Consider the following 13,977-nt stretch of genomic DNA (forward strand, 5'->3'; position numbering starts at 1 on the left):
ACTGGATTTTTTAATAAAGTTGGGTTTTAGTTTTCATAAATAAGAACACAAAGGTTTAAAATACATCTGATTTTATTAATAATATTTAATTTAAAAAAAAATAAAGTTAGGTTTTTGTTTTCAGAAATAAGAACGTCAAATTTTAAAATACATCTGGTTTTATTAATAATATTTGATTTTCTAATAAAGTTGTGACCTCAACCTCCAAGGGTCCCCTCTCCCCAACCTCCAAGGGATCCCCTCCCTCCAAGTTTTTGGGCCCATCTCTCATTTTCTTGCACTTTTTTTGAAGTTTATTTTTTTGAATTTTTAAAAAAAAATTTTAACATGATAATTTTATTTCAACTTTTTTTACATATCTTAGAATGACATAAAGATACTTAAAGCATAAAAAATTCACATTTAAGCTTTCTATATTTTTTTAACATGATAATTTTACTTCAAATTTTTTTTACATGTCTTAGAATGACATAAAACCTACTTAAAGAATGAGATTCACATTTAAGTTAGATTTCTCAACGCTTGTAAATGTGTATTGTCTGAAACCTATGATTTGAGATGCTTGGTTTACTATTTCGTAATTTTATGAGCTAGGTTTCTTAGCCTGTCGTAGGTGTGTGTTGTCTGAAATCTATGATTTGGGATGTCTGGTTTACTATTTTTGACTTTACTTAGTTGGGTTTCTTAACCTTTCGTAGGTAGGTGATGCATAAAAACTTATGATTTGGGATCTCTAATTTGCTATTTTGGACTTCTCTAAGATAGATGTCCTAGCCTTTCGTAGGTGTATGTTGCCTGAAACCTATGATTTGAGATGCTTAGATTACTATTTCGCACTTTTCTGAGCTAGGTTTTTTAGCCGGTCATAGGTGTATGTTATATGAAACCCATGATTAACTTTCATATTTTTTCAAGGGTGGGGGATGATCTAAGGCCTCATTGGGTACATTTTTGCATATTTTTTAATAAAGTTGGATTTTAGTTTTCAGAAACATGAGCATCCCAGTTTAAAATACATCTGATTTTATTAATAACTGTTGATCTTTTTTAACAAAGCTGGTTTTAGTTTCAAGAAATACCAACATCCATGTTTAAAATACATATGGTTTTATTAATAATATTTGAGATTTTAATAAAGTTGGATTTAAGTTTTTGGAAATAAGAACACCCACGTTTAAAATACATGTGGTTTTATTAATAATATTGGATTTTTTAATAAAGTTGGGTTTTAGTTTTAAGAAATAAGAACATAAACGTTTAAAATACTTCTGGTTTTATTAATAATATTTGATTTTCTAATAGAGTTGGGTTTTAATTTTCAGAAAAAAGAACATCCATGTTTAAAAACCCATCTGATTTTATTAATAATATTTGATTTATTTTAATAATTGGATACATTTTTGCATATTTTTTAAAATAAAGTTGGCTTTTAGTTTTCAGAAATATGAACATCCCAGTTTAAAATACATCTGATTTTATTAATAATATTTGATTTTTTTTAATAAATCTGGGTTTTAGTTTTCAGAAATAAGAACATCTACGGTTAAAATAAATATGACTTTATTAGTAATATTTGATATTTTAATAAAGTTGGGTTTTAGTTTTCGGAGATAAAAACACAAGTGTTTAAAATACATGATATTCTATGAATAATATTTGATTTTTTAATAAAGTTGGGTTTTAGTTTTCAAAAATAAGAACACCCACGTTTAAAATACATGTGCTTTTATTAATAATATTTGATTTTCTTGTAAATACATTTGGGTTTTAGTTTTCTGAAATAAGAACGTCAACATTTAAAATACATCAGGTTTTATTAATAATATTTGATTTTATAATAAAGTTGGGTTTTCGTTTTCAGAAATATGAACATCCACGCTTAAATACATCTGATTTTATTAATAATATTTGATTTTTTTAATAAAGTTGAGCTTTATTTTTCTGATAAACGAGCAACCGCATTTAAAATACATATGGTTTTTTTAATAATAGTTGATTTTTTAATAAAGTGGGGTTTTAGTTTTCAGAAATATGAACATCCCTGTTTTAAAATATATCTGATTTCATCAATAATATTTGATATTTTAATAAAGTTGGGTTTTAGCTTTGGGAAAAAAGAACATCCGCGTTTAAAATACATGTGATTTTAATAATAATACTTGATTTTTAATAAAGTTGGGTTTTAGTTTTCAGAAATAAGAACACCCACTTTTATAATACATTTGAATTTATTAATAATATTCTATTTTTGTATATAGTTGGGTTTTAGTTTTCAGAAATATGAACATCTCAGTTAAAAATACATCTGATTTTATTAACAATATTTAATTTTTTTTAAATAAAGTTGGGTCTTAGTTTTCAGAAATAAGAACACCCGCATTTAAAATACATGTAATTTTATTAATAATATTTGATTTTTTAATAAAATTGGGTTTTAGTTTTCAGAAATAAAACATCCATGTTTGAAATACATCTGATTTTATTAATAATATTTGATTTTTTAAAAATAGAGTTGGGTTTTAATTTTCAGAATTTCGAATATCCCCGTTTAAAATACATCAGATTTTATTAATAATAATTGATTTTTTTTTTAAAAGGTTTGGGTCTTAGTTTGCAGAAATATGAACAACCACGTTTAAAATACACGTAATAATTTATTAATAAAATTGATTTTTAAAAATAAAGTAGAGTTTTAGTTTTCAGAAATATGAACACCCCCGTTTTAAAATACATCTGATTTTATTAATAATATTTGATATTTTAATAAAGTTGGGTTTTAGTTTTTGGAAATAAGAACATCCACGTTTAAAATACATATTATTTTATTAATAATACTTGATTTCTTATTAAAGTTGGGTTTTAGTTTTCAGAAATAAGTACACCCACGTTTAAAATCCATTCGAATCTAAAAAATTGAGTACACCCTAGTTTGAACGACCATTTCCAGAAAACATTTTTACGTTATACTGCTGAAAGAAGTAGACTAGATATTTGTCAGCTACTAGTTTCAAACGGGGCAACTGTAAATATTTTAGATTTTAAAAGTTTCATCCCTTTAAATTATGCTGCCAGACAAGGCGCATTAGATATTTGTCAGTTTAAGTGTCAAATGGTGCTGTTATCAGGCCTAAAAAAGAAAAAGAGTCAACCCCTTTTGCCGTTACAAAGCCAGAAGAGACGACGGAAGAAGTAAAAGTTAATGACTTTACTCCAGAGCCAGCAATAAAGGAAAAATACCAGAGCTTCTGATACCAGACAAATACTGGGAGGAGCTTCTGGACGAAGAGAAAATAACCACACAATAAAAAGAACAGCGTCAAGAAAATGCTGCTCAGACCGAAACAGAAGAAAACCCCTGTAAAGAAGAAAAAAGGTCATCCAATTCATCAGGGAGTTCAGCAGAAACTCAGAATGATTTTATAGAAGAGAATATGGATGAATCAAGAACCAAGGAAGGAGCAAGGGAACAAGTTGCCAAGGAATCAAATGGATCAAAAGAGCGTAAACCCAAAAGATTAATTCTTACAGCAAAGCAAAAACACAAAAAGCAAAGAATGGCACCAACTTTATAAGTATGGGCCGATTCAACATCTTTTCTTCTTCCTGAACAGAAAAGAAAAGACAGCTCGACCTGGAACAAGAATCAGGCCTAAAAAAGAAAAAGAGTCAACCCCTTTTGCCGTTACTAAACCAGAAGAGACGACGGAAAAAGTAAAAGTCAATGACTTTACTCCTGAGCCAGCAACAGAGGGAAAAATACCAGACAACTGGGAGGAGCTTCTGGACGAAGAGTAAAGAACCACACCAGAAAAAGATTCTGACAATAATACACCTCTACATTGCGCTGTGAATTCAAATGCAATAGTTGTGGTTAAATAATTTTTAGAAAATGGAGCAGATCCCCACTTGGAAAATTGTAGCAAAGTAACAGCTGTAGATACAGCTGCTAAACAAAGCTCACTGGTTATTAATCTACTGTTGAATGGACTCAAAGAATGGTGAAACTGAAGTCGGTTCGTAGCTAAGAGTGATCTGAGTGAGAACTGGGAATACTAACTATTCTGATTACTGATATCTTGGAAATATAAGCATCAGACCAGTATTTGATGGTTCTACGAAACCTGGTTCAAATCTAAAAATGGTTGGTTGAGGACAGTAATCGCAAGTTTTTGTGAAGGAAGTTTCCGTATATAGCCTAAAAATTATTTGATTTACGTGTAATTCTGTCTATGTTCCTTTTATAAATTAAAATTAGAAATTGTTCTTATTTGCTTTTGGATTACTGCTTAAATTGGTTTTATCTTTATTTTATTTTTTTAATTTTTATGGAGATCTAATGTCGAAAAACGAACGATGGAAATGGTGTGAATACAAATATATTTATGACCTACAATGATTTTCTTATTCAAGGCATCTTAAACGTTGTGAAGGTCAAAATTTATAGAAGAAAAATTCGAGGTAACGTCTTTTTTGCGTGAAACTATTATAACCCCGTGAAGTTACTCAAATAGTTCATGTAGGTATCGTATTGAAACATCGATAACACTGCTTTAATGTATAAGTTTGGGATTAGTGGCACGCCTGTGTTGGCTTCTAGAGAGGACACAATTTCAAAATATTATATTTTCTTGTTTGCTACAGTGGCGCAATTTCGTCAAAATCCGTGGGAGGGGGGAGAACAATGTTCCCAAGTCAAGTAAAAATGACAGTAACAACTGAAAAGGGAGCCATATAATACCACAAAGTTAAAGATATACTAAAGAAAACTGACCCGTTTCAGCGGATGCTTCATTTATGCAGGCTTGTCTTAGTTTTGACAAGATTTTTGAAGAAAATACTTTTCAGCGGGGGGGGGGAGGTGCAAGCCGAGGTCTAGGAGGGGCAGTTCTCCCCCCCCCCTGTTCGAGTGCAAATTACGCCGCTGGTTTGCTATAAAAACAATAATGAAAACCCACTCACGTTTTTAATAATTATGATTAGATTTTCTTATAAATTCTTCTAATAGACGAAAGTAGTTGTGTCTATTTTATCGTATTCAACTTTTTAAGAATACATACTTATGCAGAAGGAATATGATGAAATCGTTCCTCTAGCATACTGTCAATGATCTCTCCCCCAAGAGATAAATAAAGTCAACAGACAAGAAATTTTCTGTTTGAGTATTTTTGCATATTTAAGCCAAATCTGGAATTAGGTATACTTTCTAGCGAGTCAGGAATTAGCTCGGATCGTACAGCTGACTTTCGCAGTGGTTTAAACCTTGGACGGGGTTTCACCGTATCTCTGAATTTCCGCAGCTTTGATTTAGTAAGGTTTAAATTTTAGAGCAATGGTTCCAATCAAACCGATTTAGGGCCTTGCCCCACCTAGGTATTTCTAAAATTCTGATACCCCCCTCGCGATATCTAAATTTTGTCACCCAAGGTTTTACGCGTATTAGCTAAAAGAAGCTTAAAAGGACATTAACTAGATATTAATAATAAAAACTTTTTTGCAAAACATGTTTTTAAAAAAAAGTAAAGAATTCGATTCAACCAAAAATGAACAAAAATAGAATCAAATAATCTAACAAGCATACAACTACCACAAATCAGTATCAATAAATAAACGAAACCGAAAACAAACAGAAATTAAAATAAATAACAGAATAAAACTCAAAACGAGCAGAGATTAATATGAGTAGTTTTCTAAAACCCTATGCTTTTTAAAAGCCAGAATTTAATTTGTACTTTACGGAAAAAATTCACATGAATTTACTGAAAAAAAATGTGCTTGTCAGTTTAATATACATTTGCTGATATTTATTCTTTAAAATCTTAATTAATTTTTTTTTTCTTAAAGTTATAAGTGAAAAAATTTAAAAGAATTTTTTTCAGTAAAGTACAAATTATATTCTGGCTTTTAAAAAGCATAGGGTTTAGAAATTCACTCAGATTAATTTCTGCTCGTTTTGCGTTTGACTTATTTTAATTTCTGTTTGTTTTGGGTTACATTAATTTATTGATACTGATTTGAGATAGTTGTACGCCTGGTAGATTATATGATTCTATTTTTGTTCGTATTTGGTTCAATGGAGTTCTTTACTTTTTTTTTCGGAAAAGCTTATTTTGTTCAAAAAAGGTTTATTTGATTAATTTATGTTCGTTTTATATTGACATAGTCTTTTTCAGGGAGAAAGACTGAGCCTCTTCTGAGGTTAAGCAACCATCCCTTCTATAATAACTTTTTATACCCCCTGAACATAACTTACATCCCTTGCCCCTAACCTCTGGGGTTTGTTTCAACCCCCAAAGCCTTGTTATATGGTATTTAGACTATTTTGAATAGAATGGCTATCTAAAAATTTCTATTAGACGCACTTTGGGACAATATGAGGTGTGTGTAGGGATGAGAGGGTAGCTGCCCTCTGATCACGTTGACTCTTAATAAGAGAACTAGAACGTCTGGCTTTTTAAAAGCCAGAATTTAATTTGTACTTTACGGAAAAAAATTCACATGAATTTACTGAAAAAAATGTGCTTGTCAGTTTAATATACATATGCTGATATTTATTCCTTAAAATATTAATTAATTTCTGTTCTCTTAAAGTTATAAGTGAAAACATTTAAAAGAATTTTTTCAGTAAAGTACAAATTATATTCTGGATTTTTAGAAAGCATAGGGTTTAGAACTTCACTCAGATTAATTTCTGCTCGTTTTGCGTTTGACTTATTTTAATTTCTGTTTGTTTTGGGTTACATTAATTTATTGATACTGATTTGAGATAGTTGTATGCTTGGTAGATTATATGATTCTATTTTTGTTCTTATTTGGTTCAATGGAGTTCTTTACTTTTTTTTTTTTGAAAAAACTTATTTTGTGCAAAAAGTTTTTTTGATTAATTTCTGTTCGTTTTATATTTACATAGTCTTTTTCAGGGAGAAAGACTTAGCCTCTTCTAAAGTTAAAAAACCATCCCTTCCATAATAAATTTTTATACACCCTGAACATAACTTACATCCCTTGCCCCTGACCTCTGGGGTTTGTTGCAACCCCCAAAGCCTTGTTATATGGTATTTAGACTATTTTGAATAGAATGGCTATCTCAAAATTTCTATTAGACACACTTTGGAACAATATGAGGTGTGTGTAGGGATGAGAGGGTAGCTGCCCTCTGATCACGTTGAATCTTAATAAGAGAACTAGAACGTCTGGCTTTTTAAAAGCCAGAACTTAATTTGTACTTTACGGAAAAAAATTCACATGAATTTACTGAAAAAAATGTGCTTGTCAGTTTAATATACATTTGCTGATATTTATTCCTTAAAATCTTGATTAATTTTTTTTCTCTTAAATTTACAAGTGAAAACATTTAAAAGAATTTTTTTCAGTAAAGTACAAATTATATTCTGGTTTTTAGAAAGCATAGGGTTTAGAACTTCACTCAGATTAATTTCTGCTCCTTTTGCGTTTGACTTATTTTAATTTCTGTTTGTTTTGGGTTACATTAATTTATTGATACTGATTTGAGATAGTTGTATGCTTGGTAGATTATATGATTCTATTTTTGTTCATTTTTGGTTAATGGAGTTCTTTACTTTTTTTTTGAAAAAACTTATTTTGTGCAAAAAATTTTTTTTGATTAATTCCTATTTGTTTAATATTGACAGTCTTTTTCAGGGAGAAAGACTGAGCCTCTTCTGAAGTTAAAAAAACATCCCTTCTATAATAACTTTTTATACCCCCTGAACATAACTTACATCCCTTGCCCCTAACCTCTGGGGTTTGTTTCAACCCCCAAAGCCTTGTTATATGGTATTTAGACTATTTTGAATAGAATGGCTATCTCAAAATTTCTATTAGACGCACTTTGGAACAATATGAGGTGTGTGTAGGGATGAGAGGGTAGCTGCCCTCTGATCACGTTGACTCTTAATAAGAGAACTAGAACGTCTGGCTTTTTAAAAGCCAGAATTTAATTTGTACTTTACGGAAAAAAATTCACATGAATTTACTGAAAAAAATGTGCTTGTCAGTTTAATATACATTTGCTGATATTTATTCCTTAAAACCTTAATTAATTTTTTTCTCTCTTAAAGTTATAAGTGAAAACATTTAAAAGAATTTTTTCAGTAAAGTACAAATTATATTCTGGCTTTTAGAAAGCATAGGGTTTAGAACTTCACTCAAAATAATTTCTGCTCGTTTTGCGTTTGACTTATTTTAATTTCTGTTTGTTTTGGGTTACATTAATTTACATTATATTAGTTTATTAAGTTACATTATATGATTCTATTTTTGTTCGTATTTGGTTTAATGGAGTTCTTTACTTTTTTTAAAAAAAGAGAAATTTATTTTGTGCAAAAAGTTTTTTTGATTAATTTCTGTTCGTTTTATATTGACATATTCCTTTTTAGGAGAGAACCTCTTCCGAAGTTAAACAACCATTCCTTCTATAATAACATTTTACACCCCCTGAACATAACTTACATCCATTGCCCCTAACCTCTGGGGTTTGTTTCAACCCCCAAAGCCTTGTTATATGATATTTAGACTATTTTCAATAGAATGGCTATCTCAAAATTTCTATTAGACGCACTTTGGGACAACATGACGTGTGTTTAGGGATGAGAGGGTAGCTGCCCTCTGATCACGTTGACTCTTAATAAGAGAACTAGAAAGTCTGATTACCAGTCTAATGAACCCCTTTTGAAGTTTATATGACCACACTTTCTCTAAAAACCCTATATGTCCCCAGGGCACAACTTACAACCCTTGCCCTGAGGGCTGGGTGGGGGTCGTCATACTCAAAAATATAATTTCCTGACCCTTTAACTACGTACAACAAAACTGCTATATCAAAATGTTGATCAGAATTTTTGGGGGGAAATGATGGGTATGGGGAGGGGGGCATTCGCCTTCAGATCGCTTTTGACTATTAATAAGGGCACTAGCCCTCCAAATTCAAAATTAAATGGGTCTTTTTTGAAGTTGCTACGACAACGCTGGCGAAAACCTAATTTCCAGAAATTTCAACTACGCTGAACAAAATGTCTATCTCAAAATTTTGATTGGATGTGTTTGGGGAAATGGTAGGCTTGAAAGGGCCATTAATTGCCCTCCAATCACTTTCAACTATTAAAGAGGACACTAGCACTTTCAATTTCCAATCGAATGAGCCCTTTTTGAAGTTTCTGCGACAACGCTTACTATAAAAATCTTATATTCTCCCAGGGCGTAACTTACAACCCTTGCGCTGAGGGCTATGGAGGGAGTGTCATCCTCAAAGACATAATTTCTGGACTTTTCAACTACGTTGAACAAAATGTCTATCTGAAAATTTTGATTGGATGTGTTTGGGGAAATGGTAGGCTTGACAGGGGCGTTAGTGGCCGTCCAATCCCTTTTGACTATTAAATAGGGCACTAGCGCTTTCAATTTCCGATCGAATGAGCCCTTTTTGAATTTTCTAGGACAAAGCTTTCTATAATTCCTTATATGCCCCAAGGGCAAAACTTACAACCTTTGCGCTAAGGGCTGTGGGGGAATGTCTTCCTCAAAGACATTATTTCAGGACTTCTCAACTACGTTAAACAAACTGGCTATCTCAAAAAGTTTTTTTTGATATTTTTGGGGAAATGGTGGGCGTGGGAGGGGTGTTAGTTTTCCTCCAATCACTTTTGGCTATTAGAAAGGGCACTAGCCCTCACTAGCCCTTCGAAGTTTACGAAGTTTCTGCTACAACTTTCTATAAAAACCTTATATGTCCCCAGGGCATAACTTGCAACCCTTGCCCTGAGGGGTGTGTGTGCGGGGGGGGGGGGGGTGATCATCCTTAAAGGCATAATATCCAGAAATTTATATTACGTTGAAAAAATCACTATCTCAAAATTTTTATTGGATGTGTTTGGGAAAATGGTGGGCGTGAGAGGGAGGTTAGTTGTCCTCTAATCAGTTTCGACTACCCTATTAAAATGGGCACTAGCCCTATCAATTTCCAATTGATTGAGCCTTTTTCGAAGTTTCTACGACAACATTTTCTATAAAATACATTATATGCCCCCAATTGCATAACTTACAAACTTAGCCCCGAGTGCTCTGGGGGGAGTGTCATCCTCAAAGACCTAATTTCCAGAACATTCATCTACGTTGAAGAAAATAGCTATATCAAAACTTTCATTGAATGTGCTTGGGGAAATGGTGGGTGTGAGAGGGGATTAGTTGCTCTCCTCTCATTTTCGACAATTTAAAAGGGCACTAGCCCTTTCAATTTCCAATCAAATGAGCTCTTTTTGAAGTTTCTAAGACAACATTTTCTATAAAAATCTTATATGATCCCAGGGTATAGCTTAAAACCCTTGCCCTGAGGGCTCTGAGGGGGTTGTCATCCTAAAAAACTTAAATTCCAGAACTTTTTAACTACGTTGAACAAAACGAATATCTCAAAATTTTGATTGGATGGGTTTGGGGAAATGGTGGGCGTGAGAGGGGGGTTAGTTACCCTCCAATTTCCAGAAATTTCAACTATGTTGAAAAAATGGCTATCTCAAAAATTTGAATGTATGTGTTTGGGAAAATGGTGGGCGTGAGAGGGGGTTAGTTGCCCTCCAATTACTTTCGACTTTTAAAAAGGCCACTAAGCATTTCAATTTCCAATCGAATGAGCCTTTTTTGAAGTTTTTACGACAACGCTTTCTATAAAACCTTTTATGCCCCCAGGGTATAACTTGCACCCCTGGCCCTGCGGGCTTTGGGGGGGGGGGGGTGATCCTTAAGGACCTAGTTTCCAAAACTTTCCACCATGTTGAGGAAAATGGATATCTAAAAATTTTGACTGTATGTGTTTGGGGAACATGTGGGCGTGAGAGGGGCGGGGAGTGGGGGGGGGGGGTAGTTGCCGTGCAATCACTTTTGACGACTAAAAAGGGCACTAGCTCTTTGAATTTCTAATCAAATGTGCCCTTTTCAAATATCTACGACTAATATTTCAGTAAAAACCTTATATGCACAGAGGGTATAACATTTAACCCTTGCCCTAAGGGTTCTGAGGTGGGTTATCATCCTCAAAGACCTCTGTGTTTCGGAAAACGGTGGGCGTGAGACGGTGGTTAGTCGCCCTCCAATTACTTTCGAGTTTTAAAAAGGCCACTAGCCATTTCCATTTCCAATGGAAATAGCCTTTTTTGAAGTTTCTACAACACTTTCTATGATAACCTTATATGCCCCCAGGGCATAACTTATAACCCTTGTCCTGAGGGCTGTGGGGGGGGGGTTGTCATCCTTAAAGACCTAATTTTCAGAACTTTGAACTACGTTGAACAAAATAACTATCTCAAATTTTTGATTGGATGTGTTTGGGGAAAAGGTGGGCGTGAGAGGAGGGTTAGTTGTCGTCCAATCACTTTTGACCAATAAAAAGGGCACTAGCCCTTGGAAGTTCCAATCGAATGACTCTTTTTGACGTTTCTATCACAACGCTTTCTATAAAAATCTTTCTATAAATATACGCCCAGGGCTAAATTTACAACCCTTGCTCTGAGGGCTGTGGGGGAGCGTCCTCGTCAAAAACAGAATTTTTTTCTGGGAATCAACTACTCTGAACAAAATGGCTATCTCAAATTTTTGATTGGATGTGTTTGGGGAAACGGTGGGCGTTGACGGGGTGCTAGTTTCCTTCCAATCACTTTCGACTATTAAACAGGGCACTAGCCACTTCAATTTCAAATGGAATGAGCCGTTTTTGAAGTTTCTACGACAACTCATTCAATACGAAGTGCCCTGGTCTAACCCGAAAATTTCTTATTTGATTGATATTGTTTAATAATAATAAATATACTGAAACCTTTATCCCGGAAGGTTTTATGTTACTTTTTTTATTATTGAATAATATGAATCAGGTATTTTTTTTCTTTGAATAGGGAAACATTTAACTGAAACATACTGAAACCTCGATCTCGGAAGGTTTTAAGTTACTTTTTTTTATTGTTAAATAGTATGAATCAAATAAACAAGAGTATTCAAAGAAATTATTTTAATTGCTGAAAAATGTTTTCCTTTTCTTTGAAGTTGTAATTGATGCATATTTTTATTAAATGTTTTCCTTTTATTTGAATAATCTCATTAATTTGATTGATATTCTTTAATAATAATAAAAAATAACACGTTCCGAGATCGTGGTTTCGGTAGATTTCATTTAAATGTTTTCTTTTCTTTGAATACTTTTGTTTATTTCATTGATATTATTTAAAAATGAAACATTAAACATTCCGAGATTGAGGTATCAGTAGGTATCAGTTAAATGTGTTCCTTTCCTTTGAATAGCCTCGTTTATTTGATTGGTATTGTTTAATAATAATAACAAATAACATAAGGACCTTCCAAGATCGAGGTTTCGGTAGATCTCACTTAAATGTAATCTGTTCTTTAAATACTCTTGTTTATTTTATTTATATTATTTAATCAAACAAAAAAATAAAACATGTTAATTTGCGTTTGATAGTTGCATTAGTTTGCTGAAGCCAGATGACAGGGAATTTGGTCTTAAATATGAGATATTCCTACAAGCGTTCTGATAAATACCCTTATATCTGACCAGCTGTCACATAAACATATGATTTTTTTCGCATTTGATAATTGCAATAGTTCCCTGAAACCAAGATAATAGATAGTTAATAGGTAACTATAGGAAAACATCTCGAATAAAAAGAAATAATATATATCGCTTACCAAGACTCTTTTAGAATTCTCCATTGGAAAATGAATAAAATTATCAATAAAAGTTTGTCCTTTCAAGTTGTTTTTTCAACTGATCTATAAAAACTAATTGCATCTTAATTTATTGCGAAAAACATGATTATATGACCTCCGAGCCAAAACTAGTATTTTTACAAAGAGACCACCTTTGAATACGCAATTTGACGATCTCAAGTTTTGATTATTGAACCTAGAAAAACATGTCCGAAACGTCTTGTACCGTCTGTAGTAATAGGCAGTGGTAAGGCATATTATGCAATCAGTTGCAAGACCTTATACACGGATATACAGACTACCGTTAGTAGAAGAATCTCTGATTGGCCCAGAAAATAGGTGTTGCCTCATAAACCCGTCTGGTAAGGCATATACCGACTGTATTAATAGATGCCTGACCGTTGTATGCCATATACCCTTGAAACTGCACACATATTCATGCCTCAGGCGTAGGTTCTGTAATTTATAAGTAGAAAGGCCTCAGGAGGTCCCACGATTACCACGTGGTTTATGGTTTCCTCACTGAGAATGAAAAAACAGGAATTTTCTCACTTGGAAAAACAAGAATTTTCTCACATTTATGGTTGTTTTCTTGGACGGTTATGTGTGTTGGTCAATTTATTTGATGTTTTTCATTGATGTCAACAGCAATTCATGTCTGTTTTATGGTTTTTGTCAGTGAGAATGAAAAAACAGGAACTTTCTCACATTTATGGATGTTAACAGCAATTTATGTCTGTTTTATGGTTTTTGTCAGTGAGAATGGAAAAACATGAACTTTCTCACTTTTATGGATGTTTTCTTGGATGGTTATGGGTGTTGGTCAATTTATTTGATGTTTTTCATGGATGTCAACAACAATTTATGTCTGTTTTATGGTTTTTGTCAGTGAGAATGAAAAAACAGGAACTTTCTCACTTTGATGAATGTTTTATGGTTCATTGTCAGTGAGAATGGAAAAACAGGAATTTTCTCACTTTGGTGGATGTTTCAAGGTCGATTTATTTGCTGTTGTTTGTCCAGGTGTAATGACATTGGGGTGATTTACATAATCGGTGGGGAAATTATTGGTTCACGAATGGGGAATTTATTTGATGTTTTTCATGGATGTCAACAGCAATTCATGTCTGTTTTATGGTTTTTGTCAGTGAGAATGAAAAAACAGGAACTTTCTCACATTTATGGATGTCAACAGCAATTTATGTCTGTTTTATGGTTTTTGTCACTGAGAATGGAAAAACAGGAACTTTC

This window comes from Artemia sp. Qi Xiang Cuo, chromosome 3 (assembly GCF_049724085.1).
Source record: "Artemia sp. Qi Xiang Cuo chromosome 3, ASM4972408v1, whole genome shotgun sequence".
Lineage (NCBI taxonomy): Eukaryota > Metazoa > Arthropoda > Branchiopoda > Anostraca > Artemiidae > Artemia > Artemia sp. Qi Xiang Cuo.